The sequence below is a fragment of the Pleurodeles waltl genome, chromosome 6 (assembly GCF_031143425.1).
Source record: "Pleurodeles waltl isolate 20211129_DDA chromosome 6, aPleWal1.hap1.20221129, whole genome shotgun sequence".
NCBI lineage: Eukaryota > Metazoa > Chordata > Amphibia > Caudata > Salamandridae > Pleurodeles > Pleurodeles waltl.
Genome location: NC_090445.1, coordinates 818,879,405 through 818,887,150, shown reverse-complemented (window position 1 = coordinate 818,887,150; position 7,746 = coordinate 818,879,405). Strand labels below are relative to the sequence as shown.

General features: G+C 39.4%; 1 long non-coding RNA gene across 2 annotated transcripts; it reads right to left on the bottom strand.

Annotated features, from left to right (window-relative positions):
* Positions 1-289: 289 nt before the first annotated feature.
* Positions 290-7,745, bottom strand: LOC138300278 (uncharacterized). 2 transcript variants are annotated; one of them, XR_011204901.1, is made up of 2 exons: positions 6,516-7,745; positions 290-2,845 (listed from the first exon to the last, which is right to left on the bottom strand). It is a non-coding gene; the product is annotated as an uncharacterized lncRNA (long non-coding RNA). The 2 variants fall into 2 exon arrangements; XR_011204902.1 differs by having other exon boundaries at positions 7,710-7,739.
* Position 7,746: the final 1 nt, after the last annotated feature.

Here is a 7,746-nt window from a genome sequence, read left to right as displayed (position 1 = left end):
CTGCTGTACAGACTTGTGATCAAGAAGTGGCCTTCTCTTTTCACAACTCCAGAGTGACTACATTGTCAGAGTGTGTAACTTTCTTCACAGTTTCTGCTATAGCTCAGGTATGCCTGTGCTGCAGCGCTGAGAAATCCTAGCTATTACCTTAAACTAAATAGTGGATTTCGCGCCTTAGGCCAATGGATCGACACAACACTGATTTTAGAGGATGTCAAGGATGTATGTCATAATAAACATAATTGAACAAGAAATCAATAATCTAATTACTAAGCAATAACAACACTAGTTTATTAAGAAGATTATACATTTATTTCCCTATATTAACAACGCTAAAGTCACTAAAATATTTCGCAAACATAAATGATAAGCATATAGAATCATCAACGGCTGATTAGAATGCCTTATATATCTAAGTTTATTCAAAGCAAGTAAACAAATTATCTCAAGTATTATAACACAACTTAACACCAATATTTGCAACGGTGAAATAAAATACATTTGAGCAAAAGATCAAAGAATGTCAATATAAATCATGAGCATGTAAAGACAAATTCCCTCACTAACCACTAATTAGCATTAACATGTTGGGCTTCATGTAAAAAGATTTAGAAACACAAATTTAGGAAAATATACTAACTCGAGTTATAGCAAAAATAATATCATTATGCAGTATTTAATTTATGAGATGCAGCTGGTACCTGCAAACAAAGGACACATATAACGATACAATTTCATACATTACCCATAGAAAACATGCAGATCGCTTTAGCAAGGGGACACCATCAGTAGGCGATCCCTCAAGCCTATATGACTAATATATCACTGGAAAAGCTCGTATGGTCTGGTATGAATCGACAGCTAAACCCACTTCACTAGTCCGAGTCTCTCCCATGAAGAATAAGAACTCCCACACCAAGAATGGGTGACAGAACATTATATTAAATTTCACAAAACTCATGATTGGTCAAGACATGGGTTGTTAAACAATTCAGCCAATAAAACTAAAGTTAGATAACTAAAAGTTACACATTCATAATACACTTAATTTTCATTCGTCAACATTACATTGACGTAATTATTAGCTAGACTCGATTTATAACAATTTCTTCTTCTCTTCCGTCTCGTCAGTGGATCCATTGTTCCATCTCGTTCAAATCTTAGGTTCAGGAAGAAACATCTAATATTGTTTCCATCTACTTCCACCCTCGAGGAAGAAACCACACGTTAGTGACAATTCTAAACAATAGGACAGTCAAACTCGAACAATGACCTAATAAATATGACCTTGTACGACATAACACAAAAACCCACTAGGTGTAGCTGTCTACACGTCTATAAGCTATTAATCACACTCTTTTAAGTAAGCATTGAGCAAGGTGAAACAACTGCACATTTAGCTAAAGTAGAAAACAAAAGGAATTATGATGCCCATTTACAAAAGTCACCTGTTTTTTCACACATTAATTCATCAATGATCAGTACATTATTAATCAAAAAAATCAATTAGTAAAATCTCTACTCCTGCACCTGCCCCATATATTTATTGAAAATGTATACAAGACAACTTTTTTTAGTGAATAATTAGTTAATCACTTATTACGTTTGAATGAAGAGCAGTGGAAACATTACAGGGACACACAGTACATTTACCATTATCCTTTTCTATCTTCACAGTCTTTGTGCCATTGAGAAAATGAAGAGAGCCCGAACAGTCAACTCCTTTTTTCCAAAACGACTAGGGCATAAAGGTGGTTCCGTTCTCAGTAGAACAACTGTGCTACTACATCAGGCAAAAATGAACAACTCAAAAGTAATGCATCGAAGAACATGGGGGTATACATGAACATTGTGCTTCAGAAGAAACGCAATTAAGAGTGGAAGTCAAAGCTGAAAGGCACTGTCCAAACAAAGGAGAGACTAATTCCAAGGCAGCATTTGTCAATCCCTGGGATCCATTAAGGCTAGTTTCAAAGACTGAAAAACTCCAACTTTTAGTTCCACATGGGCCACAAAATCCATCTGGACCTTTTTTTAAAAATCAAAGTTGGTGCCAAGTTCAGAGGCTTCATGGCAGAATTTTACCAAGAGTATACATGGCTTGAATACTCTGTGGTGACTGAATGGATGTACTGTTTTCCATGTCGCAGTTTTGGCTGTAAACTTATCCATTCCCAAGGAAAAACTGGCTGCTTTTGCAAACACTGAAAAACTGGCTGCTTTTGCAAATACTGAAAAACTGGGTAAATCTGAGTCATAAAAAAACAGTGCCTCCCATTTTCACCGGCAAGCTGTTCAGCTTCTTGAAAGCTACATGAATTCGCCCAGGACTGATGTGACTATCAAAGGCTACAGAAGTCTACCTGAGAGAAAAGAAAAAAAACACCAAGAAAATTGTGCTGTGATATCACGTCTTGTCTTTGCATAATTCAGACCTTAGAAGTAGCTGGTGCACCACTGAGAAGACCTTGTGAAACTACCATAGGATGTACCATGAATTATATTAAACGCTTGCAAACTTTTACACTGTTCTTCAAAATCGTAAGGCATCTGCTCATGCGCATAACATGTACACTTCGAAAAACATTCAGAATTAACTTATTCATGCAATGGACTCTGTTATGTTAGACAATTTAGAGGAAAGTTTCACTATGTTGCCCAGGGTCAACAATATGCTATACGAGACTTCTGATTGCTCCCATCCTGAAAGAGTTGCAGCATTTGTCAGACATTGTGACAAATCTTGGAAATCCATGAGACATTTATCTCTCTCCAGCAGACTGAGAAACTTGATTCTGCATCTTTGATGGCTGTACTGCAAACGGTTCTGGCTTCAGTAGACATTCTGAAAGATAAAATCTTACATCAGGGCTATAATGGTGCTGGGCAATGAAAGGGGTATATAAGGGAGTTCAGGCACTTGAGAAGGAATGTCAGCGAGATGTACCCTATCTGCACTGCTATGGCCACTGCTTAAACCTTGTGCTAGTGGATTCAATAACGTCCACAAGGGCTGCATCCTCTTTCTTTGGACACCTTGAGCTCTTGTATGCTTTCATAGAAGGCACCAGTACACATCATGCTATCCGCAAGAATATTCTAAAATCCCTTCAGCTACCAGTTCTGTCGCTAAAAAATGTTTCTGACAAGGTGGTTGTGTAGAGCCAAGGCCATCAATGCTGTGGCAGCCAATATTAAGGGACTTGAGGCTGCTCTGAAAGAGATCAACTCCACCACAACCTACAGTATGGTGCAGAACATACGTTCAAGCAGACAGTTTGGAAAAACAATACAGTCTTTTAATTTTCTATTCTGGCTGCCCATGCTGAGTCCTCTACTTAATGCGATTGATAAAGTGAGTAAGCAGTTACAGATGTCCAGGCAGAACCTTCGTTAATTTTTTAGCTTCCACTGCATTTGAACATGCTACTTGAAGTGCTACACACCTATAACCTTCAAAAGGCTTGGCACACGTGCATGTTGGTCCAACTCTGGTCTTGGTGCTGCACCAGTTCAAAATGTTGAGGGCTGCCAGTGTTACAAAATGTGCTGCTGTTGTTGACTGGAGATCAAGGGCCCGATTGAGAGCTTGGCGGACAGGTTACTCAGTCACAAATGTGACAGATATCTTGGCTGCCTTATTACAATGTCCAAAGGACATAATGCAATTTTAATAAGGTGGACGGGATATCCGTCACATTAGTGACAGAATAACCCCATCCGCCAAACTCTAAATCAAGCCCTAAGTCGGAAGGTAAAATCTTTGACCAGCCGAACCTAGTTGGTGCATCCGACCCATGCTCCATTGCGGTCAGCCTCAAATTTCGCCTAAGTCCTGGTCTACCTCGATCATCGATTATTATCTGCCCTTTGTCTTTTTTGCTGCTATTACTTCTTACTTTAAAAATTCATATTTCCGGTTCTCCTTATTATGAATCATTTTGGTGTAATTTTGTTTATTCAATTTTTACCAATTTTGCTAACTCGGTTTGGGAATTTTATTGTTTAGCATTTTTACTTTATTACTGTTTTGGTACTGCATAAATACTTTACACATTGCCCCACGCTAAGCCAGTCTGCTCTTTGCCATAGTTACCAGGGAATTGTACCAGGGGAGTGATCTCAGGTTATTTTACTGACTTTGAGGTTTCACCCTGAGAAGGGTTGTGATTATTCTTTGAGCTTAGTAGTCATTCACTTCAAATATTTATCAAATTTCTTGCATGAGATATGTGGTTTCTGCATCTTGGTGTGGATAGACCTATATTGCAACTCCGGCAACAATCATTACGAGCACCACAGTGACATATTACAGGACTGAAATAGAATGAAAGTTGAGCTAGAATGCACGGGGCTGCATCTAGTTAGTCAAGTAACGTCATAACTAAATCATGTTTACACTAGTGGATAATGTCTTGCATAGTAGGCCAAACTCGGATGAGCACAGACATAACGGGACCAGAACTTGGGGGCACACATCAGCTACATGTGATTGGAGAATATCTGTGTGCAGCAATGCCAGTTTCTGGGACAGTTTCTGGGTTACTGCCTTGTCTTGTTCCTGTGGTAGTATAAGCTCATAAAAAGCAGCTGTGTTGTGTGGAGCTTGAGAACATACTTTCCAGTAAACATGGTCGATAGGGTGTATAGTGGAGCAGAGATGTCACTTTTATCAATGAAGGCAGGCAATAGGTTGTTGCTTTTTTTTTTTTTTTTTTTTTAAATACAAGGAGGGAAAATGTTTATTTGATAAGTGGCTGTCAGGTCTCTAAATTCTAACAAAAAGCACTTGGCCAATATGATTAGCCACAAGTTGACAGGATTTATAGAGTACTCTACAGTAAACATGATAGTTATTTAGTAGCATTTTATACCAGAAACTTGCAAATTACATGACGTCTTGCATGGGAGTGGCAATTGCTTGAAACTTCTTCGTTCAATTTAGATTTAATGAGAAAGTATGAGTAATCCTGTGGCTAGAAAACTTAAGGGGAAGGGCACATTGGGCAGACTCCTAGGTGGGCAAGTGAACAGCAAGAGCGGAACTCTTTAAAGCACAAAGAAAGAACTTCTGTAAGGGCCCCAAAAAGAGGTGAGGTGCTTCCCGTGTTCTACATGGGACTCAACAATCAACAACCTCAAACCTTCTGATGATAGGTACAAAGTGTGTTAGTTCTTTTGTGGCTATATTTATTGTGGAGGTGTGCCCAAAGAGCATCTGGTGATATTTTTATGTCAGATCACAAAATGTTACGTCAAAGAGCATCTTCTTATGCAGTACAACTCCTTGACTGCTCTCGACTGTGGAATCTGACCACAAGCAGTTTCGCTACTTTATCCCTCTGTGTATACGATTGATATATACCCCCATTCAAGCTCTCAGCTCAACATCACATACTCTGATGTGTATAACTCACAGGGCAGTTCTCCTTTCTGCTGAGGTATCAGCAACATAGGCATGCTTCTCCACTTGGTGGTATGCCCACTTTTTTTTTATAATTCCTTCTTGAATTTATCAAGAAGCAGTGGCAGTTCTACTACTGACCCAGGTTGGCAAATGCAGGCACCTCACTCAATCACTACTCAGGCCCTGCCCCTCAACTCTTTTTGCATATGTCACTGGTTCTTAACTCCAGGGAATGGCTGTAAGCCTATTCATGACTGGTTCATGGGTGTATCCTCAGCTCCTATTTACGGAAATAGGTGCATGTTGTGTTGCAGCCACCCTGCAGAATCTTTTATCAAATGTATCAGTTTTCACGCATGATCCATGATGGCCCCGGTGGGTGTGGAGCCAAAAGTACAGGTTGGGCACTGGATGACAACAGTCAGTGGCAAGTCAGTGTTTTTTCCGTATAAATAATTGTCTCATGCATTGTTTCCACAAAACCAGTTGTAAGTTGTGCAGTTTGTGACAAATGCTACAAAAAACAAGGGGCTTAAGGGAACAAAACACCTAGCACAGCCCTGAAGAACACTTCAGTGACCTTTCTACCAAGTAATGGGGCTGTGAAAAACAAATCTAAGTCTGTAAATGTAGGGAGTCTAATGCCAGCAGGGGCTTTTCCTCAATTTGAGTTATAAGATTAATTTTTCCTGTTTTACAAATCATAGTATTTTTAATTTCTTATTCTATATTGTAATGAGAAAGAGATATGGGATTATATGGAAAATAACCAACATTTCACACATAAGCACGTTTGCCATTTGCTTTAGACTAACATTCCATTCTCACTTCGCAGGACACTAGGCTGGTACAGAAAGACATTGCACAAGCAGAAACATCACAAGATGCTTGTGGAGAAGCGGATTTTTTTTTTGGGTGTTTCATTTCATAACTCCTTCCTGCGAATTAGGTAATTTTGAAACGTGTACCGAAACTGGATATTGTATTATCTTCTTGTTATTGCCACAGGACCAAAAGAAGAGGTCTCACAATCTACGTATATTCTTTTCTCATAACAAGGAAATATTAGGGAAACTCAAGACAAAAAACAAACTGAACTGGTTATTACCGGGTGCGGGGTGGGGGCGATTCTGTCCAATCTCATGGTATAATCACCCAAATTGCAGTATAGAGGTAAATATATAACCTTTCGCGCAAGTAGTAATGTGTTGCAACCATGGATCTTCTCAACTAATAAACTGATCACTGGAAATGCATACATTCCCTGTGGACCTGTCCACTAATCTGACAATGTGCAAGTCATTTGAAACGGGCTTAATGGAAGAAATAAACACCAAAGATCTATTCTTAGAACAGGATCCCAGCATAGTTTTCATTCGGGTCTGTTTAACAGCAAGTGGCTGCTAAAGCCGGGCCTGCTCTTGAAGCTGTATTGTGCAGGGCCCGACCTGTTCTGCGGGTTCTCTCGCCAAGCCATTGAAAAGGGCATCTTTTACAGATCCATAAGGCTGAAAGTGCGAGAGCGGTACAGTGACGACTAGAGGTGTACCCACTGGTAGCTCCAATCCTCTTCTCTTGCATGCCCAGCAAGTAGCAAAAACCCTTACATTTATTGTCCTGCAGCGAGTAGCTCAATATGGGGGTTGAGGGGATGAGATAAGGGGTAGCACGACAGACGACTCAAAAGGTAAAAACAACAGAAAATGGGATCATTGGCCATCCTACTTTACTCAGTGAACGACTTTTCGGCGCACAGCAAAAATGAATAAGTAGAAAAGAAGTCAGTCGAGGCATTCTTGGAGAAATCAAGGACATCATCTGGGAAGCCTTTGTGAATTATTAGCGGATAGTGAAATACCATACACATTAAACGTTCAAATACGAGTAGCAAGCGCTATATACATTAAATTGCAATCTAATACAAAAATATAAAAGCAGTAGAATGAAATTTCAGAAACAACACTTTTGATTTCCTGAAAAATAGGCATTTTATCACCCAATGTTTTAAGCTGTACGTTCTGTCGGGAGCCCAAAACATTTCAGTAAGAAATAATAAAACAATACTGCCAGAGTGAAAAGACTAGGAAGTCTGCGTTGTCTTTTACAAAAGCAGGCACCAGAACTTCCTACAACACACTAGCACGAGAAACACCAAACAATACAAAATAACCGATCGAAAAAACAAAAATACAATGCCAGAATATGGTCACCAAAAACAGCAGCGCACGAAACCTCCTAGCAATACAGTTATATAATAATAATAACACTAAAACTAAATCGCAAACAGCGGAAGCACAGTTACACTATAAAAATAACTTCATGGGTGAGTCTTTCCAGGT